Here is a 19342-nt window from a genome sequence, read left to right on the forward strand (position 1 = left end):
ATATATATTCTGCATTTTAATGAAGACTTGCTTAGAACTCCTTACAAAAACACATATTACCCAACAGTAGTGCTTGCTGGACAGCTTTTTTATTCCTATGTGCTATTTAGGTCTGTGGATGTTTCCCTCCCGCCTCTCCAATGGTTGTCAATCAATCTCCGACTCAGGTGAGAGTTCACAGGTGGCCACCATACAGAGCGAAAAGAGCAAGTCTGCAAACAAAAGGTTCACTGGTATGAAGTGGGCTCCTGCTGCCTTCTTGACAAATGCTTCTTGCGGGCAAAAGGGGGGAAGAGACATTGAGTTTTGCTTTGAATTTATTTTATTTTTTAAAAAGGTGGCTTAGATTGAAAACATCTAGTGGATTTTTTATCACTTCCATGAAAAACAAGAGTTGCTTTGGCAAAGGCAGGGGGAGACTGAAGGAACAGCGCCAGAATGAGTGGTTTTAAAGACAGTTCTGAAAGACCACTAGAAATTATTACTCATGCATCACATAAAGGCTTTACTGCACTATGCTGTGGTTCTCAGGCCACATAGACACTATACATTTAAAGCAATATGATGTGACTTTAATAGTCATGGCTTCCCACAAAGAATCTTGGGAACTGAAGTTTGTCAAGGGTACTGAGAGTTATTAGCTCTCTGGGAGGAGGGACTGATTGTTGAACCACTCTGGGAATTGCCAGGGACCTTCTGCATATAAGGTTCTCTTGAATGAAACCGATTTTCTAGATCCATTTCAACTGGGGTTTAGGCCTAGTTTTGGCACAGAAACTACCTTGGTCGCCCTGTATGATAACCTATGTCGGAAGAGAGATGGGGGAACATGTTCCTGTTAATTCTCCTTGATCTCTCAGCGGCTTTCAGTACCATCAACCATAGTGTTCTTCTGGACCGGCTGTCTGGGTTGGAGGTGGGCAGTACTATTTTGCAGTGGTTCCAGTCCTGCTTGGATGGTCGTCTTCAGAGGAATGCTGGGGAATGCTGTTCAGCCCAGTGGAACCTTCAAAGCCAGGTTCCACAGGGTTTGATTCTATCCCTCGTGTTATTACATGAAACCACTGAGTGGGGGCATCCAGAGTTTTGGAATATGCTGTCAGCAATATGCTAATGACACACAGCACTATTTCTCCTTTACATCTGCAAGTGTGGCAGTGGATGTGCTAGATCGGTATCTTGCCTTGGTAATGGACTGGATGACAGCCAATAAACTGAAACCTAATTCAGACAAGACCAAGACACTGTTAGTGAGTGGTTCTCTAGACCAGAAGGATGGGTTGTGGCCTGTTACTCTGAAACTTGCAGAGTGGAATTTAAAAATAAATATTAGACACACACACCCAAATCCAAGTCTTTCCGTATTTAAGCCAGGGGGGGCATTTGGGCTCTTTAATATGAAAGAGGAACAAAGAGATTGCTGCAAGGTTCATGGTAGGGCCACAGGGTACAAACCCTTCTCTTGCATATGTTCAAGATCAAACCAACAAAAAGCAATATATTTTTCTATGACAATTTAAATATATATATTTAACAATAATAATATTCCATAAAAAGGGAGAAGCCCAGGCAAGATTACCTCCTGAAGAGACTACAAATGGCATGAGAAAGTCATCAGGAGAATAGTAGCAGTGTTATAGTAGTGGGCCCTCTGCTGGTCTTGGGAGGGGCTGCCCTTCATGGCTGATAAATCTGCCAGGAAGGGGACAGCTGAATGGGCCAGGGAGATCATTAATGCTTCTCTCCAAAAAGGAGTGGTCCTAGGCTGCCTGCAGTAGTAAGACCACTCCTGAAGAAGCCTTCCCTGGACCTGGAAGATCCTAATCATTTTAGACCGGTAGCAAATTTCCCCTTTCTGGGCAAGGTTCTTGAGAGGATGGTTGTGAGTCTGATCCAGGTACTCTTGGAGGAGACAGATTTTCTAGATCCATTTCAATCAGGATTCAAGCCTGTGTTTAGTACAGAAACTGCCTTGATCACTCAGTACAATGACCTGTGCTGGGAAAGAGTTGGAGGAATGTGACTCTGTTGATCCTCCTTGATCTTTCAGCGCCTTTCAATACCATCAACCATGGTATCCTTCTGGGGTGACTGTCCAAGTCGGGTATTAGAGCCACCACATTGCGGTGGTTCCATTCTTACTTGTGTGGCTGCCTCCAGAAGGTCGTTCTTGGGGAGCTTTGCTCACCTCCGTGGACTCTCCAGTGTGGGGTCCTGTAGGGGTTGGCTCTGTTTAACATCTACATGAAACTGCTGAATGCGGTCATATGGAATCTTGGAGTGTATTATCAGTATGCTGATGATACACAGCTCTAGTTCTCATTTTCATCTCCTGCAGGTGAGGCAGTGGATGTGCTGAACCAGTGCTTGATTGCAATAATGGACTGGATAAGAGCCAATAAACTGAGGCTTAATCCAGACAAGACTGAGATGCTGTCGATGGGTGGTTCTTCTGACTGGTTAAGTGGTGAGTCGCCTGTCCCAGATGGGGTCACACTCCCTCTGAAGAAGCAGGTTCATAGTTTGGGAGTTCTCCTGGATCCACTGCTGTCACTTGAGACACAGGTGGCCTCAGTGGCATGGAGTGCCTTCCATCAGCTTAGGCTGGTGGCCTGACTGCAACCCTTTCTGGACAGGGATAACCTGGCTACAGTAATCTGTGCTCTGGTAATCTCAAGACTGGATTATTGCAATGTACTTTATGTGGGGCTGCTTTGAAAATGGTTCAGAAGTTTCAGATAATGCAGAATACAGCTGCCCGATTGATGACGAGTTCAAGGTGAACAGAAATATAACACCTATCCTGTTCCAATTGCACTGGCTGCCAGTATGCTTCTGAGCTCAATTCAAAGTGTTGGTTTTGACCTATAAAGCTCTTTATGGCTGAAGACCCCAATATCTTCAAGAATGCTTCTCCCAATATGAACCTACCTGGACCTTTAGATCTTCCTCTGAACTGTTTCTCAGGTTTCCCTCTCTGAGGGAGGCTCAGAGGGTGGTGACAACGGAGAGGGCCTTTTCAGTTGTGGCTCCCTATCTGTGGAATACAGATTTGTGGAATACAGACCTAGTGAGGTCTGTCTGGTGCCTTCATTAACATCTTTTCAGTGCCAGGTAAAGACATACCTTTCCAGGCATTTGATAGATTATGTTTTATTTTAATATGCTGCCAAACCTTCCTGGGTCTGCATGGGGGGGTTGTATTGCTATTGTTATGTTTTTGCTTATTGTTAAGTTTTTATAGTGTTGTGTTCTTTTTTGCTTTAACATTGTGTAAGTTGTTTGTGGACCTTTGAGTATCAAGTAATTAATAAATCTAAATAAGAAGAAGAACAACAACAAGCAGCATGCCACTCTCTGGAGCCAGCCCTGTCTCCTGGGTGTTAAATCTTCACAGCAGGCTCTTATTCTCTTCCTTGGATAGGAATGGAGAAGGAATTTGATTCAGCTCACATTGAAAGGCGGGCGTACCAAATCCAAACTTTCACAAATAATACGCAAAGCGAAACACAGCCATCCTTCAAAATATGCATTTCTCTAAATTTTGCAATGCAGTTCTCCAGTTAAGTAATGCATACAAATATACATATACAAAGGTAAAATGTGCATATACAAAATATGCATATACAAAAATGCATTATATTAGGGAAACTGTTATACAAACATTTGTGCATTAGGCAAAATTACATACAAAAGTGGGTATATATTAGGATAAATTTGTACTACAATGCTGGTGAATTTTCATGAGAACTTAAAAGAAAATGCACAAACTGATGTGGAAATCCGAACTTAAGGTTTCAAAAACGAGAAACTGAGATAAACTAAAATTGAGAGATTCACCTGTCCTTATCCTTAGATCATAGACTGTTTTTAAGAAATACTGTATATACCTTGTACTGGTGGAGAAAAAAAATGAAAATCAGCTGATAGTTCTTAAGGTGCCCTTGGCTTTGTTGTGGATGTCTGGGGAAATTAGTCCTCATGTAATTCTCAAGGATCTGGTAAATTTGTTGCTGGTAGCTGCCTGCATGGATGCAGCTAAGCACTAGAAATCTGGTATAGATTTTGCATTAAAGAGTGGACTGATACAATTTGGGATCTTCCTCTTCCAGGGCAGTTAATGCAGCATGATAGTCGGGGTACGAGTGATAAATAGGGAGCATTTTGAGGAAGTATGGTTTCTTTTCTTGATATTTGTAAATATTTATTTTTCTGTACTTTATTTTAATCATTTCTATCCTGCTTCACACTTCCAAAAGGAATCTCTTCACAACTTAAATAATCAAATAGATCAATACAAAATATCAAAATTAAAACATTACAAATGAGAATCACATATAAACACAATAATGATCCACATTTCAAGCTGCATAATTAACAGGAAAACAAAATATTCTCTTAAACATTAAAAAAATGAAAGCATTACAAATAAAAATAAAACACAAACAACAATAATTCCACATATTAACATCACTATATGACTCAACAAAACAAATGTTGCATATACAATCCACACATGCACAGAGAGTCCCTGGTAGCTTTAAGCACAACCTACAACAAGCTTATTCATCCACCTCTATCTAGGGCAATACAGTATTATAGAAAGAGCAACACAACCCCAACCCTCTCTGTCTCCCATCCAGGTAGGGCCTTACTATATACCAGTTCAGTCTGCCACTTTGAGTTTTATTAAGCAACTTTAACTCAAAAACATTGCAGGCAAACCAGAAAGCGCACACACACACACACAATTCCAGTTGCTATCCAATCTCCTCAATTTCTCCAACTTGATAATGTCATTCAAAAATATAAAATTAAAATGGGTGGCACCCTCACAGCAACCCTGAAGGGCCAACACCAAAGGAAAGAGATTTGGCATTTTTTAACCCCATGTTAAATGCATGTGTCTCTTGGGCAGAGTCTGGCACATGACAGACACGCTACAGAATATGTGGTTAACAACACTACTGCTAAAGTTTTGCTATATGATTTTATTATTGTACATCAGCCTATAATGTAATATTCTACAATTTGTTTTGTTGATGTGTAGTTTGGTTTATACAGTACCTGTTATTCTACAACAATACAATACATATTTAAAATAAGGAGGACACAGTACAGGTAACTACAACCTGATACAAACAAAAGTCTCCCTGTTGTCGCTCCTGCTTTTGTTGTTTACTGCCAGCTTGTGAACCAGTTAAGGTCATCAGTATTCACAGTGATTATTTTACTATCGTATATATAATGCATGGATTTCTTATGGCCAAGCTAAATACATACTTAAACTGGCTAATGCTGGGGGGAAATAGGGGGATTTTTCCAATCATATTTATTACAACAATACCATAGATCCTGTTAGCAGTAACTGATGCCCTGTCAGCATATAGGGGAAAATAATGGCTATAAATAAGATTCATAAATTTAATTGAAGATTAATTCCTAAACATAATCCTATCCTCAAAAAGTAAATAGTCATTTTATAATGTTTTTATCTTTGCTGTGTAACTTGCCTGTTCCCAGTTTATTTTTTATTAATCCTTTAACACAATTGCAAACACTGCAATCATTCAAAAGATAAATAGCCATGGGATTACAAAAATCACCAAATACAAAGCTGTTTATCAATTAAGGAGATATATCCTCACTACAAAATTTTCACAAAAGGACCACAGAGACTTTATGCAAACTAAAAAAAGAAGAAGTTACTATCTCCTGGAGGGGGAAAATAGCATGATAAGGAGGATGTCTTGAGGGGGGTTTGCATAAATAAAGAGGAAAATATAACAAAGAGAAAAGCATTGAAAACACTCTGTGTTATCTCTAATGTTTTAATGGAATTGAATTTCCTTTTTGCCATCCCTGTTTGTCTCAATAACTTAATTTATTGGGTGTTTTTCAATGCCTCAAGCTTTGCTGTAAATATGAGGCTATCACATGAGTTTATGTAGGGATTTTTAATTATTCAATTAAAAAAGGAAGAAAACAGAGGACATATATGAAATTCACCGTTACTTGCCTCTTGGCATCCCTTTCTACCAGCTCCAGATAGATTGTCAGCTCATTCTGTCCTTGAGGTTCATCTGAAGTTTCTCCCCACAACATTCTATGACTTAATAGCAGTTCAGGAGTGGGAGATGAGGTTGGAAACTGTTTACCATTCTTGCCTCCATGGCACCAATGGTGGTGCAAAGGGGAGAAGGCACATCATCTGTATCAGGCTGGGTTCTTTTATTTATTACACATGTTATAGTTACATGATAAAATGGTTTAGTAGCATGAACGTTTTCCATTTAATGCTCCTCTACCTATTGCTATTAGAAAATCAAAAGCCAATGTGGTACAGTGGTTAGAGTGTCAGCCTACAACCTGGCAGATCAGGGTTCAAATCCCCACTCAGTCATAAAGCTCGTCAGGTGACCTTAGGCCAGTTCACCGTCTCTCAGCCTATTATTTATTTGTTTGTTAATTTGATTCCATTTATGAATCACTTCCCTTACAGTATCTCGAAGCAATTTCACATTAAAAACATCAACAATAAAAGAAATTCAAAACAATTCCACTTATAAACACATTTCAAAACAATTCCATAGATAAAAACTATTTCAAATCCAATACAGATACAGACTGGGATTAAACCTAGTGAAACCCAGTTGTGAAAGTAAAATGGGGAGGGAGAGAGCTATGTATGCTAGATAGAGCTCCTTGGAGGACAGGTGGAATATAAAATGTAATACAATAAATAAATAATATCCTTGGGGACTTCATGCATGTTTCATGTAAGACAAAGGTGTGAAACCTGATGCCCTCCAGAATTTGTTGAACTAAAATTTGCAATATCCCTGACCGTTGGCCATGCTGGCTGGGGTTGATGGGAGTTAGAATCCAACAACATTGGAATGGGAGGTCACAGGTTCCCCATCCCTGACAAGACATCCAATCAACAACCCCTACATCTGTGTAACCAAAGCAATGGGTCAGATATGAGTAGGGTTTCCAGGTTCAGGGCCTGAGACTGATCCTGTATCTTTAGAAGAAGAGAAAGTCAGCCAAGTGCAGGTGTTCTTGCAACAGTGTAATGGGAAAAACCACAAGGTGGAATTCTCCCTGCCTGCTGCACAACTTTTAAAGATACAGAAGACCGGCAACCAAGAGGTCTTCTGTATCTTTAAAAGTTGTGCAGGGGGAAGGCAGAATTCCACCTTGTGGTTTTTCCCATTACACTGTTGCAAAAACACCTGCACTTAGCTGACTTTCTCTTCTCCTAAAGATACAGGATCAGTCTCAGGCCCGGAACCTGGCAACCCTAAATCTGAGGCATATTACAAACCCCCAAAGAGCCAAACTTTCCATTTGTCACGTTCAGTAGTCCTTGTTTATTTGTTTAGGGCATTTCTTACTCTACTCTTCAAGCTAAAGGGCTCCCAGAACAGTTAAAGATTTAAAAGGAAGAAACTCTTATGAAACAAATTAGATAATTGTTTATTTCACTAAATGAAGCTAAAAGCCTTCCCTATATAAATCTAGCAACTCTCACTGGATAGGAAACTGCACCTTAAATATTTGGAGTGCATTGTGATTGCTGGATTATAATCTTCAGAAAATGTAATTTACTGATTATTATCTTGTCATGTTTTCATTTAGAACATGAAATTAAAACTCTAGGCCTACAACCAAAACAAAAACAAAAAAATGGAAATTATGGCAGGTTCTTAAAGCTAAAAGCAGCCATTATTTTTATTTTTAAGTGGGTAGGCAAGAGCACCAAACCAACTTTGATTGCATAACCTGAATTTGCCAGTATTATGATGGAATCGCAGTCAAAAAATAGCAACAGACTAGAAGGGATCCCTGAAGAGATCTCAGAGTACAATTGTCCATATTTTCCATTTAGGTTTTGGCAATTAAAGTTGAATAAAGTGCCCTGTTGCCCTTGCACAACAAATCGACTTTAAAAAAGAAATCGCCTTTTTTGTGGTTAAGGAGGAGACAGGAAAATGCACTGAAATGTGTGTAATGAATGAAGGATTAGTAGAGATGAGGAAGAAATTCAATTCAGGCTGCTTTTAAAGCTGAATACCGTATATCAAATTCATACTTTCCAAAACAATATGAGAACCAAAACAGCCATCCTTTAAAATTTCAACTTATCTGAATGTTGTGATGCAGTTCTCCAGCCAACCAATATTTACAAAAATGTGCACGTTAGGGGAAAGTGTGCATACAAATAAATATATTCATGAAAATAATGTAAAATATGCTTTAGGAGAAAATGTTTGCAAAAATGTGTACATTAGTCAAAACTATATGCAAAAATATGTTTATTAGAAGAAATCCGCACTAAAATGCTAAATAATTTTCATGAGGATTTTTTAAAACAAAAAGAAATCACAAATTGCTGCAGAAATGTGGAGAACTGAATTTAAGAATGGAAAAATGAGAAGCTGAGAGATCTGAAATTGACAGACCCTTCCATCCCTAGCGGCAAGCAAAGAAATGGCATTGTGCCCCCTCCATCCATCTACCCACTCACATAGATTGATTGGTTTTATTTACAGTCATAGACCAAACTGACCACTCACATAACACCAGGAAGTCCCTGCAGCAGGTGTGAGGAAACGTTGACCCTTCAGATGTTGGTGAACTACAACTCCCATTATCCCTGGCCATTGGCCATGCTTGCAGGCGCTGATGGGAGTTGCAGTTCAGTGATATCTGGAAGACCACATTTTCCCACTCCCGGTTTACAGGATTTTTTTAAAAAAATTGCAAACTGCTGCAGAAATATGGAGAATTGAATTTAAGATTGGAAAAATGAGAAATTGAGAGAATTGAAATTGATGGATCCTTCCATCCCTAATGATCAGCAGGAAGATGTATAAATGCCACACAAGCAAATAGCGATGAATGCAAGATGAATGGTTATTGTTGTATAACCTCCCCACAAACAAATCAGAATGAGTGCTCAGTAAAGACCAGATGCAATCTAGCCTCTGCAAAAGCTTTGTGCAAGCAAATCTGGATGGCTGCTTGATAAATAGGGCTCCTTCAGATGACTTATGTATAGCCCTCCCTTTGAGGCTGAAGCAGTATACAGCCAATTAGGATTCGGTGCTCTTCCAGACAACCTGTTTATTGAATATTTATTTTGATTTGTTTTCACAAAGGTTATATGACATCTGCTATTTACTGAGCTTTCATTCTAATTCGTTGCCTCAGACGTTTTATGCATCACGTCAAGCTATTGTGATCCTCCAGTTTACCATGCATTTTCCTGTCCCTTTCCTTAGGGCCACTTACACACTATACATTTAAAGCATTATGATACTACTGTTAGCCATGGCTTCCTCCAAAGAATCCTAGGAACTGCGGTTTGTTATGGGTACTGAAAGTTGTTAGGAGACTCCTATTCCCCTTACAGAGAGCTACAGTTCACAAAGTGATTTAACAATCAATCCCTCTTCTCAAGGAACTCTGAGAATTGTAGCTCTAGCAGAGGAATAGGGATCTCCTGACAACTTTCAGCATCCTTAAGAAACTACACTTCCCAGGATTCTTTGGGGGAAGCCATGACTGTTAAAGTGGTATAATAGCAATGTGAATGTATGGTACAGATATGACCTAGCTCAGCTTTTCATTTTTTTCAAGCGAGTTTGTTACACAAGAGTTGAAAATCCATTACACAACCTGAATTTGCCAGTATTGTGATTGAACCCCACCTGCAAAACAGTAACAGTCTAGAAGCATCCCCAAAGAGTGGGCTGTAACTTCTAAGTGTTTAAACTGATGTCTGCACTCTTGCTGATTATTGGTTGACCCCAACAGTCCAGGTATCTGTGCTGAGAGGTAAATCTGGATTTTAGACCTACAAACACACTTTTCATTAATGCTAGATACATACATCTGCTTACAGATGCATAGTTGTACATGATTTCTCTATTTTATGAATATGATTTCTCTGCTTGATGAAAACAAACTCCAAGTTCTATCTGTGATAGTCCATTCACATATACAAGTAATCACATAATGTTGCAGTGATCAAATCATGGGCAATCATATGTGAAATTGAATCTGGCTGTCAGCAGTTGGCTATCATATTGGTTGTGGTGAAACTCCATGACAAACGTAGATAGAAGCTAGCAGCTGTAGAATTAATGCAGACACTAGTATGGTTTTAAAAATGGGGGTGTGCAAACCTATGGGTCTCAAATCTCCTCTCCAAAGGTGGAGAGAGACCTCCAGTTTCAGAGAGGGAGAACTGATGTCAGATCCCACAGATATAATGATGATGAATTTTATTTATTAATCACTTCCAATGAGGCATCCTAAAGTGATGTACAAAATAATAAAAACATACATAAAACAGCTACATATGTATTATTGCACATATAAAAACAATTAAAAAACCAATTATAACTATTAAAACAGTTTAAAACAACAACAGCACATTAATTCAAATCCAATGCAGATGCCATTTGGGATAAAGATTTAGAAGACTTGCTGAAAGAGAGATGTCTTTAGCAGTCATGATACTGGCAAATCAGAAAAGATAACAGAGAACAGATCAAATCATGGATGTGAGGTCTTCTTATTTACTGATCTGGCATTAAGCAACGGAATGCAGAAGCTGGTGGGCACAGTGCACAAGCAACCAGGAACTAAGCTAAGCAAGGCATCCAGCAAGGTATCCAGAGCACAGCCTTGTCCCGATTTCTTGGATGAGTTTCAGTTGGTGCAGCTTGAGGGTGTTGACAAGGTGCTTGGACAGGTTCGTGCAACCACTTCTGTGCTGGATCCTTGCTCTTCTTGGCTAATAAAAGCTAGGAGGGATGGAACAGCCGGCTGGGCCAGGGAAGTGATTAATGCCTCTCTGTGAGAGGGGGTGGTCCCTGGCTGCCTGAAAGAGGCGGTAGTGAGACCACTCCTGAAGAGGCCCTCCCTGGACCCAGAAAATCTTAATAACTATAGGCCGGTAGCAAATGTTCCATTCCTGGGCAAGGTCCTTGAATGAGTGGTTACAGGCCAGCTCCAGACACTCTTGGATGAGACCGATTATCTGGATCCATTTCAGTCAGGTTTCAGGCCTGGTTTTGGCACTCGGTCGCCCTGTATGATGACCTTTGTCGGGAGAGAGACAGGGGGAGTGTGACTCTGTTGATTCTCCTTGATCTCTCAGTGGTTTTCGATACCATCGACCATGGTATCCTTCTGGGAAGACTGGCTGAGTTGGGAGTGGGAGGTACTGCATTGCAGTGGTTCCGCTCCTACTTGGCAGGTCGCCTCCAGAAGGTGGTGCTTGGGGAACATTGCTCAGCACTCTGGACTATACAGTATGGGGTTCCACAGGGGTCAGTTCTGTCCCCCATGCTGTTCAACATCTACATGAAACCGTTGGGTATGGTCATCCGGAGCTTTGGAGTGCATTGCCATCAGTATGCTGATGACACGCAGCTCTATTTCTCCTTTTCATCTTCTTCAGGTGAGGCTATCAATGTGCTGAACCAGTGCCTGGCTGCGACAATGGACTGGATGAGGGCTAATAAACTGAGGCTCAATCCAGACAAGACTGAGATGCTGCTAGTGGGTGTTTCTTCTGACTGAATGGTGGATGTCCAACCTGTTCTAGATGGGGTTGCACTCCCCCTGAAGGAGCAGGTTCATAGCTTGGGGGTTCTCCTAGAATCATCTCTGTCACTTGAGGCTCAGGTAGCCTCGGTGGCATTGAGTGCCTTCTACCAACTTTGGTTGGTGGCCCAACTATGTCCCTATCTGGACAGGGATAACCTGGCTTCAGTTGTCCATGCTCTGGTAACCTCCAAATTAGATTACTGCAATGCACTCTACGTGGGGCTGCCTTTGAAGACAGTTTGGAAACTGCAGCTTGTGCAAAATGCAGCGTCCAGATTGGTAACAGGGACCAGACAGTCTGAACATATAAAACCGATTCTGGCCCACTTGCATTGGCTGCCTATAGGTTTCCAAGCTCGATTCAAAGTGCTGGTTTTGACCTATAAAGCCTTACACGGGTTGGGACCACAATACCTGATGGAACATCTCTCCCGATACAAACCCACCCATACAGTACGTTCAAGATCAAAGGCCCTCCTCTGGGTGCCTACTCCAAGGGAAGCTGAGAGTCTGGCAACAAGGGAGAGGGCCTTCTCAGTGGTGGCCCCCAAATTATTGAATGATTTATGTGACAAGGTGCGCCTGGCGCCAACACTGTTATCTTTTCGATGCCAGGTCAAGACTTTCCTCTTCTCCCAGGTATGTTAGCATGTGTTTTAAATTGTTTTAAATTTTAAATTGTGTTTTAAATTGTTTTTAAAAGATGTGTTTTTAAATTTGTATATTTGTTTTAATGTTTTTAGTTACTGTAAACCACCCAGAGAGCTTCGGCTATGGGGCGGTATATAAGTACAATAAATAAATAAATAAATGGGAGGGGTGGAAGCGATGACAAGGTGTAAATAGCCTCACCCTCATCTTTCATGATGGCCTATCACCTTGTTGGGCCATGTTTCCTCCTACCCATGATCACTAGAATTAGGACAGCATCACCCTCCCTTCCCAAAGATCTCCTCCCAAGCACATGATGTAAGAACAACAGCCTACTAACAAAAATGTGATATAGTCAGTCCATCATCCCTTAAACCAATGGGTTATGAAGAGTTAAAAGTACACAAGACCTGCCTAGACATGCACTTCCATGATTCACACCCAGGGAAGGCCACCTTCAGATGCCATAGCACAGCACCTTTCGCAGCCCTATAGATGTCAGAACTCTGATGTTGGTAGGGCCAAAAGAAGTCATGTCGGGTGGATTGGGGTTGTGCCAGGCCAGGACTAGGTGAAAGGATCCAACACCTTCCCAGTCCCTCAACCTGCTCCCAATCCATGGATTGAATTATGCCAACCTAGGAGCTGATTTGCCTCAATTGCTTTTATTTTATTTTATTTTTTGTGGTGGACAGATTAAGATGGTCCACCCCCAGAGACTAATGGAATCCACAGGATTCCTGAATGCCCTGGGGGAGTTCCCACTAGATAGAGCAGGTGACCCTGTTGAAGCCCTTGTCACGGTGTGGAACAGTGAGGTGCATCGGGCTCCTGAAATGGTTGCCCCTGAGCGCCCTCTCCGTCATTGTGGAGTCCGGTTTGCACCTTGGTTCACTAGTGAGTTAAGGGCAATTATACAGGCTGGATGATGGCTAGAGCAAAGATGTGCCATGAGACTGATCAGACACAAGCAAAACATTATAACCATGCCTACTGTGTGGTGGTGAGGGCGGCAAGGAAGGTTCACTTCTCTGCCTCCATCGCATCCTCAAGTAGCCATCCAGTGCAGCTTTTCCATATTTTCAGGGGTCTGTTGACATCAACTCCAGGAAATAGAGTTTTAGACCCTTCAGAGGCCCACTGTGAATTGTTTGCAAGGCACTTTGGGGATAAAGTTGCTCACCTCCGTAGCAGTCTTGATGCCCCATCCACATCTACTGTAGTCCCCAATGAGGTGTCCAGTGCAACATCTGCTGCAACTTCTTGGGAACGGTTTCAGTTGATGCAGCCTGATGACTTAGACAAGGTGCTTGCGATGTTGTGGCCAGCAAAGTGTCCTCACAACCCTTTCCCTTCTTGGCTTATTAATGCTTGCCAAGGGGGATTGACCAAGTGGATCCAGAGTGCGATCAACACATCATTGCAGGAGGCAGTGGTTCCAGCCACCCTGAAAGAGGCGGTGATCCGACCACTCCTGAAAGAACCCACCCTGGAACCATTGGTCTGTGACAATTACCAACCGGTCGCAAATACATACTTGTTAGGGAAGGTGATTGAGAGGGTTGTGGCGCAGCAATTGCAAGTACTCTTGGATGAAACAGATTATATTGACCCATTCCAGTCTAGGTTCAAGCTGGACTGAATCGGCCTTGGTTGCCCTGATAGATGACCTTTATCGAGAGAAGGACAAGGGGAGTGCAATCCTGTTACTCTTACTTGATCTCTCGGCGGCTTTTGATACCATTGACCATGGTATCCTTCTGGGCCAACTTGGTGAGATGGGTATTGGAGGCACGGTTTTAGAGTGGTTCCGATCCTATCTCCAAGGTCTTTTTCAGAGAATAGCATTGGGTGACTGTCTTTTGGCCCCCTGGCAGTTGTGCTGCAAGGTACCATCTTGTCCCCCACGCTGTTTAACATCTATATGAAGCCCTTGGGAATGGTCATCAGGAGATTTGGGGCAAGGTGTCAGCAATATGCTGATGATACCCAGCTCTATTTCTCTGTAAGGCCGTGCAAGCCCTGGACCACTGTCTGGATTCAGTGGTGGGCCGGATGAGGGCCAATAAACTGAGCCTGAATCCTAGCAAGACGGAGGCACTGTGGGTTGGTGGTTCCTGAGGTCAGATAATTGGTCAGTTACCTGCTTTGGATAGGGTCGTGCTCCCTCTGAAAGAGCAGGTTTGTAGTCTGGGGCGGTGCTGCATCCATCTTTGTCACTACAGGCCCAGGTGACCTCAGTGGCTAGGACGGCCTTTTACCAGCTTCGGCTGGTAAGACAGCTGCGGAAATTTCTGGAGCAGGATAGCCTGACCATTGTTGTCCACACACTAGTAACCTCTAGGCTCGATTACTGTAATGAGCTCTATGTTGGGCTGCCCTTGAGTTTTGTCTGGAAGCTGCAGCTGGTGCAAAATGAGGCAGCGAGACTGCTCACTGGGGCAGGGTATCACCAACATGTCACTCCGCTGCTGAAAGAATTGCACGGGGTGCCCATTTGCTACTGTGCCAAGTTCAAGGTTCTAGTCTTGGTGTACAAAACCCTATACAGCTTGGGACCAGGATACCTGAAAGATCGTCTTATCCCTTATATACCCAGTCGATCACTGTGCTCAGTAGGTGAGGGCCTCCTGCAGATACCATCTTATCAGGAGGTCTGTTCCGCCCAACATAGGAAACAGACTTTTAGTGTGAAGGAATCTACCCTGTGGCATTCCCTCCCCTTATACATTAGACAGGCGCCATCTCTGTTATCTTTTCAGCACTTATTGAAAACCTTCCTCTTTCAACAATCCATTTAAGTTGAGACCTTAAGAACATAAGAACATAAGAAGAGCCTGCTGGATCAGGCCAGTGGCCCATCTAGTCCAGCATCCTGTTCTCACAGTGGCCAACCAGGTGCCTGGGGGAAGCCCGCAAGCAGGACCCGAGTGCAAGAACACTCTCCCCTCCTGAGGCTTCCGGCAACTGGTTTTCAGAAACATGCTGCCTCTGACTAGGGTGGCAGAGCACAGCCATCATGGCTGGTAGCCATTGATAGCCCTGTCCTCCATGAATTTGTCTAATCTTCTTTTAAAGCCATCCAAGCTGGTGGCCATTACTGCATCTTGTGGGAGCAAATTCCATAGTTTAACTATGCGCTGAGTAAAGAAGTACTTCCTTTTGTCTGTCCTGAATCTTCCAACATTCAGCTTCTTTGAATGTCCACGAGTTCTAGTATTATGAGAGAGGGAGAAGAACTTTTCTCTATCCACTTTCTCAATGCCATGCATAATTTTATACACTTCTATCATGTCTCCTCTGACCCGCCTTTTCTCTAAACTAAAAAGCCCCAAATGCTGCAACCTTTCCTCGTAAGGGAGTCGCTCCATCCCCTTGATCATTCTGGTTGCCCTCTTCTGAACCTTTTCCAACTCTAGAATATCCTTTTTGAGATGAGGCGACCAGAACTGTACACAGTATTCCAAATGCGGCCGCACCATAGATTTATACAACGGCATGATGATATCGGCTCTTTTATTTTCAATACCTTTCCTAATTATTGCTAGCATGGAATTTGCCTTTTTCACAGCTGCCGCACACTGGGTCGACATTTTCATCGCGCTGTCCACTACAACCCCGAGGTCTCTCTCCTGGTCGGTCACCGCCAGTTCAGTCCCCATGAGCGTATATGTGAAATTAAGATTTTTTGCTCCAATATGCATAATTTTACACTTGTTTATATTGAATTGCATTTGCCATTTTTCCGCCCATTCACTCAGTTTGGAGAGGTCTTTTTGGAGCTCTTCGCAATCCCTTTTTGTTTTAACAACCCTGAACAATTTAGTGTCGTCAGCAAACTTGGCCACCTCACTGCTCACTCCTAATTCTAGGTCATTAATGAACAAGTTGAAAAGTACAGGTCCCAATACCGATCCTTGAGGGACTCCACTTTCTACAGCCCTCCATTGGGAGAACTGTCCGTTTATTCCTACTCTCTGCTTTCTGCTTCTTAACCAATTCCTTATCCACAAGAGGACCTCTCCTCTTATTCCATGACTGCTAAGCTTCCTCAGAAGCCTTTGGTGAGGTACCTTGTCAAACGCTTTTTGAAAGTCTAAGTACACTATGTCCACTGGATCACCTCTATCTATATGCTTGTTGACACTCTCAAAGAATTCTAATAGGTTACTGAGACAGGACTTTCCCTTGCAGAAGCCATGCTGGCTCTGCTTCAGCAAGGCTTGTCCTTCTATGTGCTTAGTTAATCTAGCTTTAATAATACTTTCTACCAGTTTTCCAGGGACAGAAGTTAAGCTAACTGGCCTGTAATTTCCGGGATCCCCTCTGGATCCCTTTTTGAAGATTGGCGTTACATTTGCCACTTTCCAGTCCTCAGGCACGGAGGAGGACCCGAGGGACAAGTTACATATTTTAGTTAGCACATCAGCAATTTCACCTTTGAGTTCTTTGAGAACTCTCGGGTGGATGCCATCCGGGCCCGGTGATTTGTCAGTTTTTATATTGTCCATTAAGCCTAGAACTTCCTCTCTCATTACCACTATTTGTCTCAGTTCCTCAGAATCCCTTCCTGCAAATGTTAGTTCAGGTTCAGGGATCTGCCCTATATCTTCCACTGTGAAGACAGATGCAAAGAATTCATTTAGCTTCTCTGCAATCTCCTTATCGTTCTTTAGTACACCTTTGACTCCCTTATCATCCAAGGGTCCAATTGTCTCCCTAGATGGTCTCCTGCTTTGAATGTATTTATAGAATTTTTTGTTGTTGGTTTTTATGTTCTTAGCAATGTGCTCCTCAAATTCTTTTTTAGCATCCCTTATTGTCTTCTTGCATTTCTTTTGCCAGAGTTTGTGTTCTTTTTTATTTTCTTCATTCGGACAAGACTTCCATTTTCTGAAGGAAGACTTTTTGCCTCTAAGAGCTTCCTTGACTTTGCTCGTTAACCATGCTGGCATCTTCTTGGCCCTGGCGGTACCTTTTCTGATCTGCGGTATGCACTCCAGTTGAGCTTCTAATATAGTGTTTTTAAACAACTTCCAAGCATTTTCGAGTGATGTGACCCTCTGGACTTTGTTTTTCAGCTTTCTTTTTACCAATCCCCTCATTTTTGTGAAGTTTCCTCTTTTGAAGTCAAATGTGACCGTGTTGGATTTTCTTGGCAATTGGCCAGTTACATGTATGTTTAATTTAATAGCACTGTGGTCACTGCTCCCAATCGGTTCAACAACACTTACATCTCGCACCAGGTCCCGGTCCCCACTGAGGATTAAGTCCAGGGTTGCCGTCCCTCTGGTCGGTTCCATGACCAACTGATCTAGGGAATAGTCATTTAGAATATCTAGAAACTTTGCTTCTTTGTCATGACTGGAACACATGTGCAGCCAGTCTATGTCCGGGTAGTTGAAGTCACCCATTACTACCACATTTCCTAGTTTGGATGCTTCCTCAATTTCATATCTCATCTCAAGGTCTCCCTGAGCATTTTAATCAGGGGGACGATAGATCGTTCCCAGTATTAAGTCCCTCCTGGGGCACGGTATCACCACCCACAACGATTCTGTGGAGGAGTCTGCCTCTTTTGGGGTTTCCAGCTTGCTGGATTCAATGCCTTCTTTCACGTATAGAGCGACTCCGCCACCAATACGTCCTTCCCTGTCCTTCCGATATAGTTTATATCCAGGGATAACCGTATCCCACTGGTTTTCTCCATTCCACCAGGTCTCGGTTATGCTCACTATATCAATGCTCTTCTCTAAGACCAAGCACTCCAGTTCTCCCATCTTGGTTCGGAGGCTCCTAGCATTAGCGTACAGGCACTTGTAAGCAGTGTCTCTCTTCAAGTGTCTTTGGCACTTGTGGTTAGGCCTGTGGTAATTTTGCTCTTCTGAATTGATATCCTGTGCCCCTGCTCTCACAATGCCTACTTCTAGGCCTACCCCTTTTAAAATTTCATCATTTCTTTGGTTTTTATCCCGGGGGGAGGTTTATTCCGAACCGGACCTTTCTCAGCTCCTGTCAGGTTTCCCCCCTCAGTCAGTTTAAAAGCTGCTCTGCTACCTTTTTAATTTTAAGTGCCAGCAGTCTGGTTCCATTCTGGTTCAAGTGGAGCCCGTCCCTTTTGTACAGGCCCGGCTTGTCCCAAAATGTTCCCCAGTGCCTAACAAATCCGAACCCTTCCACCCGACACCATCGTCTCATCCACGCATTGAGACTGCGAAGCTGGGCCTGTCTGGCTGGTCCTGCGCGTGGAACTGGTAGCATTTCAGAGAAAGCCACCTTGGAGGTCCTGGCTTTCAGCATCCTACCTAGCAACCTAAATTTTGCTTCCAGGACCTCACGGCTGCATTTCCCCATGTCGTTGGTGCCAACGTGCACCACGACCACTGACTCCTTCCCAGCACTGTCTACCAAACTATCTAAACGATGGGCGATATCCGCAACCTTCGCACCAGGCAGGCAAAACACCTTGCGGTCTACACGCCCATCACACACCCCACTGTCTATGTTCCTAATGATCGAATCACCCACTACAAGGATCCCTCCACCCCCTGGAGATATATCCTCGGCACGAGAGGATAGCTGCTCATCCCCCAAGGAATGGGTCCCTTCTAAGGGATCGTTTCCCTCTTCCTCAGCTGGATGCTCTCCTTCCCCGAGACCATCATTCTCCATGATAGCAGGAGAGCTATCATCGTTGGAGTGGGACACAGCTATAACGTCCCTGAAGGCCTCCTCCACACACCTCTCTGCCTCTCTCAGCTTTTCCAAGTCCGCCACCTTGGCCTCAAGGAAATGAAGTCGTTCCCGGAGAGCCAGGAGCTCATTGCACCGAGAGCACACCCACGACTTCTGTCCAACAGGCAGATAGTCGTACATGCTGCAGGCGGTGCAAAACACTGGAAAGCCCCCACACCCCTGCTGGCTTCTTACCTGCATAGTTTTGTTTGAAGTTTATTACGTCAATGGGTTGGAGACTGCGGTTTAGTTGAGGTCAGGGAACAGACGGGCAGAGTGGAGGTCCCTGGCCTCCTCGCCCTGCTGCCGAACTTGCCCTGCTGCCGAA

This window comes from Rhineura floridana, chromosome 2 (genome assembly GCF_030035675.1).
Source record: "Rhineura floridana isolate rRhiFlo1 chromosome 2, rRhiFlo1.hap2, whole genome shotgun sequence".
Lineage (NCBI taxonomy): Eukaryota > Metazoa > Chordata > Lepidosauria > Squamata > Rhineuridae > Rhineura > Rhineura floridana.